Source organism: Cervus canadensis, chromosome 30 (genome assembly GCF_019320065.1).
Source record: "Cervus canadensis isolate Bull #8, Minnesota chromosome 30, ASM1932006v1, whole genome shotgun sequence".
Lineage (NCBI taxonomy): Eukaryota > Metazoa > Chordata > Mammalia > Artiodactyla > Cervidae > Cervus > Cervus canadensis.
In genome coordinates this window covers 18968299-18982771 of record NC_057415.1, presented here as the reverse complement: position 1 = coordinate 18982771, position 14473 = coordinate 18968299, and the positions used below count along the sequence as shown (strand labels likewise).

General features: G+C 43.8%; 1 protein-coding gene across 1 annotated transcript in view; it reads right to left on the bottom strand.

Moving 5' to 3' along the window:
- The window catches only part of ROR2 (receptor tyrosine kinase like orphan receptor 2), a 235766-nt gene that overhangs the window by 198332 nt on the left and 22961 nt on the right, over nt 1–14473 (bottom strand). The gene's annotated exons all lie outside the window — the stretch shown is intronic.

Genomic DNA, 14473 nt, shown 5'->3' with positions numbered 1-14473 from the left:
TCTAGTTGCGGCTCATGGGCTTAGTTATCCAGCGGCACATGGGATATTAGTTCCCCAACCAGGAATCAAACCCTCACACCCTGCATTGGAAGGCAATTCTTAACCACTAGAACAACACAGAAATTTCTTAATTTCCTAGTTTTGATAAATGTGCACCTCAACATATGATATTAATATTGAGGAAAGCTGGGTGAAAGGTTAAGGGAAAACTTTTTTATATATCTAAACCTATTTCAAAATTAAAATGTTTGTGTGTAGGGGCATGCACACACATGTGTACATGTACATTCTTCTGCCAAGATGAATTTTTTTTGAAGTCAAAACAAAAATCAATAAATTTGAAAGAATATAAAGAATAAATTTTTCAGAAAATGATTATTAAATCCATCAAACATGCAATAGGTTAAAATTTAGGATCTTTTTTATTTTTTCTTTTAATTTATAACTCTATTCTTTAACCAATGTTTACATATATTAATATTCTATTTCTAATACTGCATTATCATTAATAGAGTAATTAAATCTTTAGTTAATATTTTCTTGAGATAGAAATAATTAAGCAAATAGGCAGCAGAGAGTATAAAATGGTACATCTTTTAAAGGGAAAACTGATAATATTTATTAAAAGTTAAATTGACCACAAAAATCCATCAGATACAACATATGATAGAAAGCCTTCAAATACATTGTTAATAAGGATCCACACTTGATACAAGCTGATCAGACTTTTATCCTTTGGAATGAATCATACTGAAAGGATTAGTCCCTTTTCTCTCTACAAAAAGATCCCAGCCTTGGAAGTCAATGAAAAGGGCATGGAATTCTCTGTTGCATGAGCTGAGAGAATTCACTAGAACTTTTCAGCTGCTTCCTAGAGACTCAATGGCCAAAGCTGACCAAGGGGAAGACAATTACCAATAGTTGCCTCAGGACCCACTGTTAATTAGAAAGATGACATCAACTTAGAGGAAGCTAGTTACCTCCAGTTGGCAATGGGCAGGCAAGAATTAAAACGCCCAAGGACGGTTCTGAATAACAGTGAGGGGCAGAGATTCAACTCAGAATGACTATATCAGGCAAGCACAATGCCAACTTCCTGCTCTATAAAGAACTCCTTCAAGGGCATGAACTCTACTTCCCAGAAAGCTAACTGCCATGGATTTCTTTTCTAAGCTATTTCCAAACCTTACTCTGTCCTGGCCAGTCAATGCTTTCACAAGCCTTGAGAATTTAAGAAATCTGGTTTTTGTAAAGCTTTCATACATTAGGTAACATAAACAGTTACAGAGACAGAAGGTAGAATAATGGGTGCCAGGGGCTAGGCGGGGTGAGGGGAATGGGAAAATAGTGTTTAATTCAAAGAGTTTCAGTTTACAAACTGAAGAGAGCTCTTGAGATGGACGATGGTGATGCTGGCACAGCAATGTGACTGGACTTAATGCTACAGCTGCCACCACCCAGGTGCCCACCTGTGTGTCTACCACAGCCTGGCCTAGGAAAGAGGGAAGTGGCAGACATAGAGCTCTGTAAAATTAAGTCAACTTCAAATTCAAAAGCTAAGAACTCAGGCACAAACTAGCCTCATTTTAACTCGTTAGGTCTGCTGGTAGCTTGATAAATTTTATTTTTCCTACCAAACATAATACAACAATATCACAAAATATCTACAGAGAGGTTAAGGCTCCAATAAAGTTCAATTTCGTTCAGCAAATCAGTCACTAGAATGAGTCTAAATTCCTGAGAGATATGCATATAGTACAACTCTATTCATGTCCAGCAGTTAGGATGTTTGGGGCTCTAAGTATGACAAAAAAATCTTAACCATAAAGGTCTTTAGGAAGAGGTCTGCCTAAGGCAGGGATCCAGTGACATCATCAAAGCCCAAGGTTCTATCTGTTCATCCCATCATGTTTAGCAATGAGATTTCTATCCCCCTGTTGGTCATGTCACAGTAACAGATGATAGCTCTAGGGATCACACCAGCTACCAGTAGTAAAGGAGGGACAGTGGCCAAAGGCCTTCTCTAATAGTCTCTCCTTATTCCTGTAAGAAGCCCCTTCTTCCCTCACATCTCATTGGCCAGAACCAGGAGATGGACAGGTCCCCAACCAATCACTGGTTCTGTCCCCAACCAAGCACAGAAGAATGTGCTTGCCATGACAGGTCCTGGCCAAGCATGACTAGTGGTTAGGTAGGTCAAAGGCTGTGGTTGAAGCCAGAGCCCCCCTTAGCCGCAGGACACCTGAACACTGGCTGCAAGAAGGAGGATAAGGCAGGCCTCAGAAAAGGCAGGGGAAGCCCTCCCATAGGACTTAATCCTCCTATTTCAATCGTTGGTTTCTGGATGAAAACATCACAAGTCTATTCAACACCCCCACTTAACAGCCAATCGGCCACCATATTTTATATCCACAGGTGGCTCCACCATCCATGTCAGAACACCCCCATCCCCCTACAGTAGCATCTGACCTCAGGGCTGCTTCTAGGATAAACAACTGGCCATTCAAACACAGGGGCCACCAACCTGGGAACAGTGGCAGTGGCTTTCCACACCTGGTATTTCCAGGACATCTCAATGCCAGCTCAGCAGCCAGCCTGTGTCAGCCCCTTTGTGACAGAGAAGGGCGAATCCAAGGTTTCCCGGCCTCCTCCTCACACAGGGTCATGCAGTTGATACAAGACTGTGACCACCACATGTGGCCCCCATCCTGCACACGTGGCCTGCCAAAAGTGGTTCCTTCTAACTGGAATCTGTTCTCTCTCTCTGGCACCCTTGGGGAGAGGGCCAATACATTTCTCTTTCTCTTTGGGGAAGAGAGGCAGGGGATGCAAAGGGCAGGCTGCTAACCTAGAACTTAGTGTCTGGCAACTCTTCACATCTCTTCCTCGGTCATATCACAGCATCTGTTAACAGAGGCTCTAAGAGCTCAGTCTCACAATGGACTGTGCCCAGGGGGCCTGAAGTCATGTCTTGGCTACAACGGGCTCCACTCAGGAGAGCAAAGAGAAGGAGGGCAGGGAGCCTCTTCCCAGGAGCCACTGCTGATTTGATAAAATCATGGAAAGTTGTCTCCTCAGCCAGTAATCATCTCGGCACCTGGAACTCTTCCATGGTCTTGCCAGATGTCCATAACTCTGGAATGAAATTAGAAACTTGAAGTCATGAATTAATCTCACATGATTTTTAAGTCCCATTATTTTTGTTCAAGGGAAGCGTCCATGACTTTTCTGTCAGTGAATCCTGTCATCCAGCCAAGTATTTCCTATGTGTAATGCCCAGCCTGTGAATGCTCAGTCAGCAACCAGCCCATCTCACCGCTTCCCTGCTCCTTCCCCAAAGCCTCAGCTGGGCGCTTCCCTCCTGCAGAGTAACCCTGAGGAACCCTGGCCTCCAGCCACTCCTACCCCTCACCTCACAAGCCCTCCTTCACCCAACTGCCAACATCCTCTAGACTTCAAAACCAAAAACCCACCTTTAAAATCAGACTTGTAACCATCATCCAACCTATCTCATCTGTTTACATTAAAATGCAGTCAAGATTTTCCTTAAGGTTCAGATGGCTCAGTCAGTAAAGAATCCTCCTGCAATGCAAGAGACTGCCTGGGATGCAAGGGACGTGGGTCCTATCCCTGGGTCAGGAAGATCCCCTGGAGAAGGAAATGACAACCCATCCCAGTATTCTTGCCTGGGAAACCCCATGGACAGAGAAGCCTGGCGGGCTACAGTCCATGGAGCCACAAGAGTCAGACACGACTGAGCGACTAAACCACCACCACCATAATACTTCAGATCTCCAGCAAAGAGCCATATAGACGACAACCACTGTGCTTGGGGGCCTTTCCCAAGCCCCGATAACAGGTATTTCATAAAATCTTTAACAGAAATTTTTAAGAAGAGAAACTTAGCAACACTCTCTAGAATGCAAAACCTCATTACAAAAACGACAGAGAACTACTGCTTTCTCTGAGGAAACAAAGGAGGAAGAAAACCGCAGGTGGCCACCAGCATGGTGACCCTCTCAAGTTCTTTAAAAAGAACAAGCTTCACTTGGTTCCAGGTTTTCCCATTCTCAGATGGAAACTATCTGCCGCCTCTGAGTCTCATCAAACAAATAAAACCACAAGACACTGTGTCTTCCATAATTCTTTAGTTTTTTACTCCTTCCCAGTGGCTCCAAAATTAATTCCAGTGTTTATTCAACTGTTGCTTATCTGTTTCATCACCAACCATCCGTCGACAGTCATTAATGTCCTCCTGACCCCACTGCATTCCTCCCACTTTCTTGAACAGTTAAGAGCAACACTTCAGCTGAGCCGTTCTGGGTCTGTCCTGGATTTCGAACTCCCTCTGCAAATGGAATCTGTGTGCTGCCTTTCACGCTGTCTTGTCCCCCACCTCCGCTGGTCTGTGTAGGTTTGTAAACTCTTGAGCCACTATGATCTAGAAATCAACTCAGGAAAAAGACTCCAAAACCCAGATACTTGGGGATGGAGGAAAGACATCTGGGGAGAAGCTATCAAGAAAGATGAGTTGTCCTCCAGAATTGTGAGAACTAAATATGTGTTGTTTATGAGCAGCCTGACTTAATGGTTTTCTTTTATAGAAGCTTGTATGGACTAAGATAGAGGTGGAATGCCAAATTTGGTTTCTGAGCCATAGTTTGCTGACCTGAAACTGTTTTGACTGATTCACATTAATAAATACATTTTACTCCTGGCCCAGTATATATTTACAAGCATGGATTTAAAACAAAGTCTAGCAAAGACAAAATTTTCCTGACTATGTGCAATGTACCCCAGTATCTTCCATCTGCATCAATTTTATTTCTTTAAATAAAACAAAACTTACTAAATTGATTATAAACACCGCCCTGCAAAGAGAAAGATGTGTTGAGGGAAGTATAATTAATACCAAGGCTCGGGACACTGTTCCTTATTGCCAGGTGGCCAAGTCCTGTGCCCTCGCCGTTAGAGGTAGCACTGTGACAACTTCCTGAACCTCTGATTAAAAGAGCCCTCTGTGCTGAAAGAGACAGATGAGCTAGAAACACTAGAAAACTGCCCAGAGGGCCTGGGTACCCAACACCTGCCTACTCGCCCCACCCCCAGCCCCATCTTCCTCCACAGCAGGCAGACCCCACTGAACTGCAAGACAGATGGGCCAGCTAACCTCTGCAGCACAAAGGACTCATGTGACACTCAGAAAGTGCCCAGAGGTAGTTTCAAAGAGTTAGACTGGGTCTCTTAAACAAGAGAATCTATTCAAAAGGTAGAAAACAATAAGTGCTGATGAGGATGTGGGGAAATTGGACCCTCAGACATTGCTGAGAGGGGGGATGTAAAATGCTGTGGATACTACATAAGTTCTGGAAGTTCCTCAAAACATTTAACACAGAATAACTATATGACCCTGTAATTCCACCTCCAAGGAGATATCCAAAAGAATGGAAAATGTATGTTCACACAAAAACGGGTACATAAATGTTCATAGTGGCATGATTCCCGATAGCCAAAAAGTGGAAATACATCAAATGTCCATGAGCTGATAAGTTAATAGAACATGGTATTTCCAAACAATGGAATACAGCCGGCAGTAACAAGGAATGAGTGGGGACCCAGGGGGAACAGCATCAGTGATGAGTCATGATGATACCATGGTCCCTTAACAGGATGTGTGCACCTAACCTCCGTGGTCTCCCTCCCCAAACCCACAAGCCCAGACTAATTATAAGAAAAACACTGGACACACCCTAATTAAGGGACACCACCTGACCACTACTCCTCAAAACTGTCATGGTCATCCAAAACAAATCTGAGAAACTGTCACGGCCAAGAGGAGCCTAAGGAGATCTGACAGCTGAAAGGAATGTGGGATATCCTGGAACAGAAAAAGGTCATTAAGTACAAACTAAGAAATATGAATACAGCATGATCTTCAGTCTGATTCACTAATTTTGAGAAATGCACTGTCCTCACCACAAGATGTTAATAATTAGGGAAATAGAGTGTGCAGTATTCGAAAACTCTCGAATATATTTGCATTTTTTTCTATAAATTTAAAATTGCTCTTAAATAAAAACTTTATTTTAATTTAGAAAAGGAACCAAGTACTGATACAATGTATGATATGGGCAAGCCTTGAAAACATAATGCCAAATGAAAGAAGATGTCAGAAAAGGCCACCTATTCTACTATTCCATTTATATAAAATATCCAAAACAGGTAAATTCATAGAGACAGAAAGCAGATGATTGGTTGCCAGGACCTGAGATGCAGGGTTTCTTTTTAGGGTAATAAAAATGTTCTAAAATTGGCTGTGGTGATGAATACACAATTCTGTGAATTTACTAAAAACCACTGAATTGTACACTTAAAATTTTTATGATATGTGACTCATATAAAGTCATTAGTATTATTAAAAAGAATCTAACAAAGGGAAAGATGAATCATACAAAACTGCTCTTATTTAACCTTTTGTAATGAATGGCACCTTATTTTTTAGAGCTTTTAAGTTTTTAGAGTTTAAGTTTGCAGAAAAAAAGAGCAGCAAGTACCACATTTGCAGGTAGTTCCCCTCCCACTGGACACCCTCAACTGTGTCCTGTATTATTAACATCTTGCATTGCTGTGGTATGTTTGTTACAATTAATGAAACCATCCTGATACAATATAATTAACTGAAGTCCATAGTTACATTAGGGTTCATTCTTTGTATTATTAATAGAAAGTTATAGGGGTTTTAACCAATGCCTAATTCCCAGGTGGCGCTAGTGGTAAAGAACCCGCCTGCCAATGCATGAAAAGTAGGTTCGATCCCTGGGTCCCAGGAAGATACCCTGGAAAAGGCAATGGCAACCCACTCCAGTATTCTTGCCTGGGAGATCCCATGGACAGAGGAGGCTGTCATGTACCTGCCATTATAGTATCAGTTCAGTCAGTTCAGTTCAATCGCTCAGTCATATCCGACTCTGCAACCCCATGAACCACAGCACGCCAGGCCTGCCTGTCCATCACCAACTCCCGGAGCTTACTCAAACTCATGTCCATTGAGTCGGTGATGCCATCCAATCATTTCACCCTCTGTCTTCCCCTTCTCTGCCTGCCTTCAATCTTTCCCGGCATCAGTCTTTTCCAGTGAATCAGTTCTTTGCATCAGGTGGCCAAAGCATTGGAGTTTCAGCTTCAGCATCAGTCCTTCCAATGAATACTCAGGACTGATTTCCTTTGGGATGGACTGGTTTGAACTCCTTGCAGCTACTGCAAGTCTCCTTGCAGTAGCTGCAAGGAGATTATAGTATCATACAAAGTAATTTCACAGCCCTAAAAATTCATCCCTCCATTCCTCCCTAACCCCTAACAACCACTGATGTTTTTACTGTTGCCATATTTTTGCCTTTTCCAGAACATCATATGGTTGGGATGAGTGTGTAGCCTTTTCAGATTGGCTGCTTTCACTCAGTGTTCAGTCATTTTCAATCCACCAAGGCAGCAACTCCATACCATTCATTCTAAACTAATAGAATTATCTTCCTTTGGGTATTCACAAAATTACACACACACACACACACATCTGTGCACACACACTCACAGCTGCTTATAAAGCAAGTCCCATCATTTCTTCTGACTCTGACTGAGAAGCTAGGGGGCTTGGGGTACAGCACTGAGCAAGCCGGGTCACAGTCCTGTCCTCAGGGAGCTTCTGATTCAGAAGGGGAGCCAGGGCCCAGAGAGAGGTCACACTATCCTTGGCCTGGGAGACCCCACACAAGGATACAGACACATTGAAACTGGCATCTGCTGGGAGCAGTGCTGACCAGGCAAACGCGGGGGACTTCTCAGAGAGACGAGGCAGCCCCGGCAGGCAGAGGATGTTGAGGGCACTCCCCATGTGGGGTGCTCAAGAGAGCATCTGGTCAGGTGAGAAGCAGCCAGAGAGGCCCGTGGGAGGGACCTCCCAATTGTGCCCCAGCCCAGGGTCCCTCCTCTCAGCTCAAATTCACCCAGTGACAACTGGACACAGCGCAGACCTTGTTGGTCAGGCAGCTATACATCCAGAAATCGCAGTGCTGTATCAAACTGAAATCTGTTCCTCAATACTTCCTCCAAGTTACCTCACTGTTCACTTCCTACTGTTTCCCTCAGAGGCCAAAGCACACAGGAATGGTCAAGTTCTCACATGTGACAGATTTCAATGGCCAAGAGTGAGCTGTCCATAAATCTCCTTTAACTCTTCTGCATACATGGGGTTCCTGACTTCCAAACACTTTTCGATGGTTTAAGACAAGATGCAGGAAAAAAATCTTCTGCCAGCTTTCAGGAGCAGCTCTTTTAAAACGTTATTTGAAAGCTGGAACATAGAACACTGCCATGCTTGCAGGGTGAAAATGATCAGGGACAGACAATCTTACATGGTACAACCGCCTATCTTGTCAAAACAGGCACACGTGGTGGGCTGCTCCTCAGTCCAATAGTTGTGATGGCTGGATGATTTTGTGACTCCAAAAAACAGTGACTTCCCATGCAGAAAGGGAATTTTATGGTATGTGTACTCTATCTCAATAATTCTGTTGTTAAAATAAAAGGGGTAGGAAATGCCAGAAAATGTCCTGAGCACATAATTTGTGGTCAAATCTAACAGGTTTACTTGAATATAGCAGAAGCTGCTTTCATTACAGATGAACGAAGTTGAAAGAACAAACTGGGACGAATTAGCAGTCAGCCTCTTCTGGTCCTTGTCAGGCCTGTACACTGAGCTCAGTTGATTCCCAGGTCTTCCCTCGATCCCATCCTGAGATCTTCCCTGGATCCCCATCCCCAGATCTCCCCTGGATCCCATCCTCAGATCTTTCCTGGATCCCCATCACCAGATCTCCCCTGGATCCCATCCCAAGATCTTCCTTTGATCACCATCGCCAGATCTTCCCTTGATCCCATCCTCAGATCTTCCCTGGATCCCATCTCCAGAGCTTCCCTATAATCAACAGCAGTCACTCTCTGGAGTCTACATCCCCTGTTGACCTGATTTTACAGGCCCTTCCTCTCAACATAACCACTGTTTTCAATTTTACATTATTTTAAAATGTATGTAGGCCAGCTTCCCAAACACACAGGAAAATCTCTAAGGACAAATCATGAATGAACTTCTTCATGTGGCCAGGACAGCACTTTGCTCTTAAATGGTTATTCAATAAATGTCCTTATAGCTACTGACACAATTAGGATTTTTACACAAGATCCCTTACTTCTAAATCGCTGATTTCTCAGACAACCAGAATTCCTTGGCCCAATTGTACAACATGATGTGCTCTGGATTTGGACACGAGCCTATTTTCCTTGAGTCCATTCTTTCTTTAAATACCAAATTCATCCAGTATAAATTCATATTAAAGCAAAGGCCAACTTGTAAAAATAATAGTTCAATAAACCCACAGATCCCTCTCTGTCTCTGAGAACAGGACCATCTGAACAACTAATCCGAGATTTATAACCTTCCAAATGTTATTCCTCATCTCACTTCCAGTATTAACGTTATTCAAAAATCTCAGAGGATCATTTCACATGTTTAACAGCCTCGTTTAATTTTTTTTTCTTCTTACCAAACATGAACCTGAGTTCCTACAATACTAATTTAGCTAAGTCTCCAGATGAACTTATTCCCTTTGACAGTTGGCAATACAAATTCCTATTCCAGCCGCTTCTTCCAGCGGGCTCAGGTCTCTAAGCCCGCCAGGTGGAGGTGGGGAGGTAGAAGAGGTGGATCCAGGCCTCCCGGGTCTTGGGTTCTGCTTCTTCTGACCTCACTGGAAAGGCTTCTCTGTACCCCTTGGTCTGTTGTGCATCACTGGGTGGAATTGAGGGAGAGAAGAATGGACTGTCGGTTCCAACATTACAGAATGAGGATTTCCTGAAACATTTTTGGCAAGCTGGTTGGGACTGCTCTGAGCAGGCCTAGCACCCACCCTACATCTGCCCCACCGAGACCACCTACCCTGAATATCCAAAAGTGACCAAAGGCTCCCCCTGCAGCTCCCATAAACCCAATTCAACTCCTAATATTAAAGAGGACACTTGTATGTTAGATGAAAAGTTTTAAGAGATATTTCTCTTTTTCAGTAACTCATAAAACACTGAAAAGAAACTAACCCTTAGTGAATTACACATGAGATTATATGGTGTTATTGTTAGGACCCAAATATTGATATAGAGCATACCATCTGATCCAAAAATTCTCGAACTACGATGTCCATTTTTTTCTTTAACTTTAGGCCTTTGTTTGTTTTAAGAATAAGCGCTGTGCTTTATCCTCCCACAGGAGAATGCCGCAAGGGGAGAAGGGGGCAGAGGCGAGTGGAGGAGGCTGGCATCACACTCACTCAGCAGTGAACACCTGCTGCATTTCAGGTGCCCTTCCAAGAGCCTGGGGGAGACAGCCACAAAGAGAAGGAGGATCTCTGCCCTCGGGCTGGGAAACAGACAAAAAACTAGCACATCATTAATAGATCAAGTAGATGGTACATGCAAACGGGACAGAGCCAAGGACAAAACGGGAAATGGAAGCCAGTAAGAGCACTGAGGAGAGATGTGAAGTGAACATCATTCAACTACTGTGGCCGCAATCAGATAAGAGCCAAGGGATGTGCCTCAGGGTCTGTATCAAAACCAAAGTTTGAATCTAGTTGCAAAATAAATGTGTCATGGGTATGAAAAGTACAGAATAGAGTCAAAAACTATGTAATATCTTTGTACAGTGGCATATCACAAGTAGACTTTGATCATTTTGAAAGAATTATCGAATTACTAACCATGTTGTAGGTCAATTACATTTCAAAAACAAATCCACAGTAAACCAGCTCAGATTTGTGGTTACCAGTGGCGGGGGTGGAGGGAGAGGGAAGTGGATGTAGGTGGTCAAAAGGTCTAAATGTCCAGTTATAAGATAAATAAGTAGTAGGGATGTAACTTACCACATGATAAATATAATTAACAGTGCTGTATCTTATATAAAAAAGAGAATAAATCTTAGGCATGCTCATCACAAGAAAAAATATTCTTTTGTATGTCTTTAATTTTGTATCTATATGAGATGATGGATATCTGCTAAATGTATGAAATGACTATCAAATCATTACCCTACATACCTTAAATTTATACAGTGTTGCATGTCAATTATAGCTCAATAAAAGTGGAAGAAAAAAAATGTTTTGAAAAATAGAATAAATAGGCTTTGCATTTGTTAAAGTATAATGGCTTAAACTGAAATGTGTAAGTTAAAATTAAAACGAATTCTCAGGGAAATATAAGTTTGAGGTTTTCTATAAAGTACTTCCTCAGTTACTAAAATATAGAACAAGCTAAGACTGACATTGGCCAGATGCTGCAGACATTAGCCAGCATCAGATGGCTCTTGGACCTACACCACAATCCCACTCCTAGGTATACCCAAGAGAGATGAAAACTGTCTGTGTGAAGGAAATGTGTCTGTGGGAATCCACACCGACTTCTCCAATCTTCTTCTTTGCAATCCTGTGAGTAACAGTTTCAATAGTAACTATATGATGTCCACACTAAACGTTTCATGTTAAGTACACTTAAATAAGGGCTTCCCTCATAGCTTAGCTGGTAAATCATCTGCCTGCAATACAGGAGACCTGAGTTCAAGTCCTGGGACAGGAAGATCCCCTGGAGAAGGAAATGGCAACCCACTACAGTATTCTCGCCTGGAGAATCCCCTGGACAGAGGAGCCTGGCAGGCTCCATGGGTCCATGGGATCACAGGAGTTGGACACGACTTAGCGACTAAACCACCACCACCACACTTAAATAATGCTTTAAGAACCATTGGATGGAAATTTTTTCCAAAGTCTGTTGACTCATCTGTGGCAGCATTTCCTCTCCCAGCAAGCTGGGCAAATAAATCAGCCCTGTGGCTGAGCAAGGCAGCATGGACCCAGGCCTCCTTCCCGGGTGCACAGCCCTCAGCTCCTCCAAGCACGGTCCCCCACATACGCGCCCCTCCAGGGCTCTATGGGACACAGCTTCCCTTGGCCCCACCAAGCACCTTTGCCTAAGACATCTCCACTTTCACATAAAGTCACTCCTTCACATCAGAGGCTTCTTCCAATTGAAAAAAAAAAACTAATAATAACATTAAAGGGGATGTTGTTACACAGAGATGCCTAATGTATGTTGTTGAATAAATGGACAAATTAGCATCTCCCAGGCATACAGCAGGTGCTCAAAAATGGACTGGCTGAAATGATGACAACAAGAGAACACAGTACAGAGCAGCAATGCCCAGCAGAAATCTTCCTGGTGATAACAATGCTCTGTATTTGCCCGCCCACAGCGGTAGCCACCAGCCCCCTGTAGCTGCCGAGCACTTACGCTTGGCTGACGAGCTCCATCTGTAATTTTAATTTTAATGAATTTAAACCAAGTATACACATGTAATTAGTGGCTACCCAGGGCAGCTACAGAACAATGCACCCCCCGGGCATCCTGAAATTATATTTCAGAAATGTCCAAGATAACAAAATTTGCAGCTAGTGAATTTAGGTCTTGAGGAGAGAAACGGTTATGGAGACCACAGCCTGGGGAAAAGATCTGAACACTTTCTTTCTAAAATTTATATTAAAAGCATTGAAGACAGCCCATGGGAAGATGACAAACATTATATTTTTCCTAAGTAGCCAATGTCTTATAATTAATTTCAGGCTGACAGCAGTGACTTTAATACTTTAATCCTGACCTAGTTTTATCAAAGCATGTATAAATTTGTGACTTAGTAACAATAACATACAGGGACTTCCCTGGTGACCCAGTGGTTAATAATCCACCTTGCAATGCAGGGGATATCAATTCAATCCCTCATCTGGGAACTAAGATCCCATATGCAGAGGAGCAACTAAGCCTGGGCATTGCAGCTACCGAGCCCCCACTCTCCGGAGCACACAAGATGCAACTAGAGAGTCATGAGCCGCAATGAAAGGTCCCACATGACGAACGAAGATCCTGCATGCCACAACTAAGATTCAATGCAGCCAAATAAAGAAATAAACATGTTTTAAAAACAACAATAACATACATACAAAAGAGCACAGTTTCTGGACCGTGAGCCTATTCAACAGGCATATCTTTACAATTTGTGAGTCAGGGCCCAGAAATGGAGCACCACCAGGATTCCGTAGGTGGCGAAAGTGTCAGATGAACTGCCCTATAGGATGCCTGCTGAGAGAACTGAAGATGTCTCAGAGTACATAAGTGTCTTTCTCCAAATTTTCCAGGAGGTTCTGCTTTCACACATTTCCATCGCACACCACACTTTGACCCATGGGCTGCTGATGCCCTTAATTTTCCTCTGCAACTCATCTTGGCCACACCGACTGACCACTAATCCTTCCCAGTTCTTCTCAGACCACTGTCCCACCACCCATCTGCACTGTGGACAAATGGCCCAGCATTCCACAGCTGGGGCTTTGGTCCTCTGCCGTAGCTGACCATTGAGCCTCCCTTCCTTTCTTCTTCATCCCATCCGCAACACCAGGACTCCTGCCGTCAGGCTAGAGACTGCCTGGTGGTCCCTGTGGTGGAGAAGAAGGAAGAAAGGGCAGAAGGAAAGTGACTTCGGTTTTAATCCCTTAGTGATGAGTGACACCCTCAAGGCGAGAGGCCTCTGCCAGGCTCTTTCTGTCCCAGGTGCACTACGAGAATCGCAACTGCTGTTTCTCAAACTTCTGCATACCTCAGAATCTCCAGGAGGGCTTCTTAACACACAGAGTGTGGAGCCCCCACCCAGAGTTTCTGACCAGGGAGGTTCTAGGGCGAGTCCAAGAACTCACATTCCTAACGTGCTCCCAGGTGCTGCTGGCCCAGGGACCACGCTGAGACAATCCCTGCCTTTTCCTGGAAAAGGACACCCTCGCAGCACCTTGCATCTGTTCACCTTGCAGACATTAACAGACACAGCCCTCGGGAACACATTTCCCCAAGATACAGCCTTCCACTGATGAGACCAGAGCCCCCCACCCCCAGTGTGCTGCATCCTCACCCAGGTGGGCTCACTGAGCCAGGTCTTCAGAGATGCTCTTGGCTTCTGGTCTGTGTATACACACACTTGCTTGCTTAAGGTGCCTGGCATAAACAGCCACTTCTGCTCAAACCTATGACTCTTTTCCCCACCAGGGTCAATTCCCAGTTCCCTCTCCATGACTCTTCTCTGACCCTAAATGCATGCATAAATCTAAGTTTCTTGGATGGCAGCAAATCTACAGACACATGCAGCCGGTACACAGGAACTCAAACTTGGAATAATCGCAATCCTATATTAGGAGTGCCAGTCAGAGATGAAACCTGGCTCGCTGAACCTACTCATTCCATGGAAAGCAGGAAGAAGATTCCAAAGTGGACACCACTCTGGGTTCAACAGTGATGGAGGCCTGGGCAGAAAAGCCAGCAATAGGACCTTGAAGAAAGG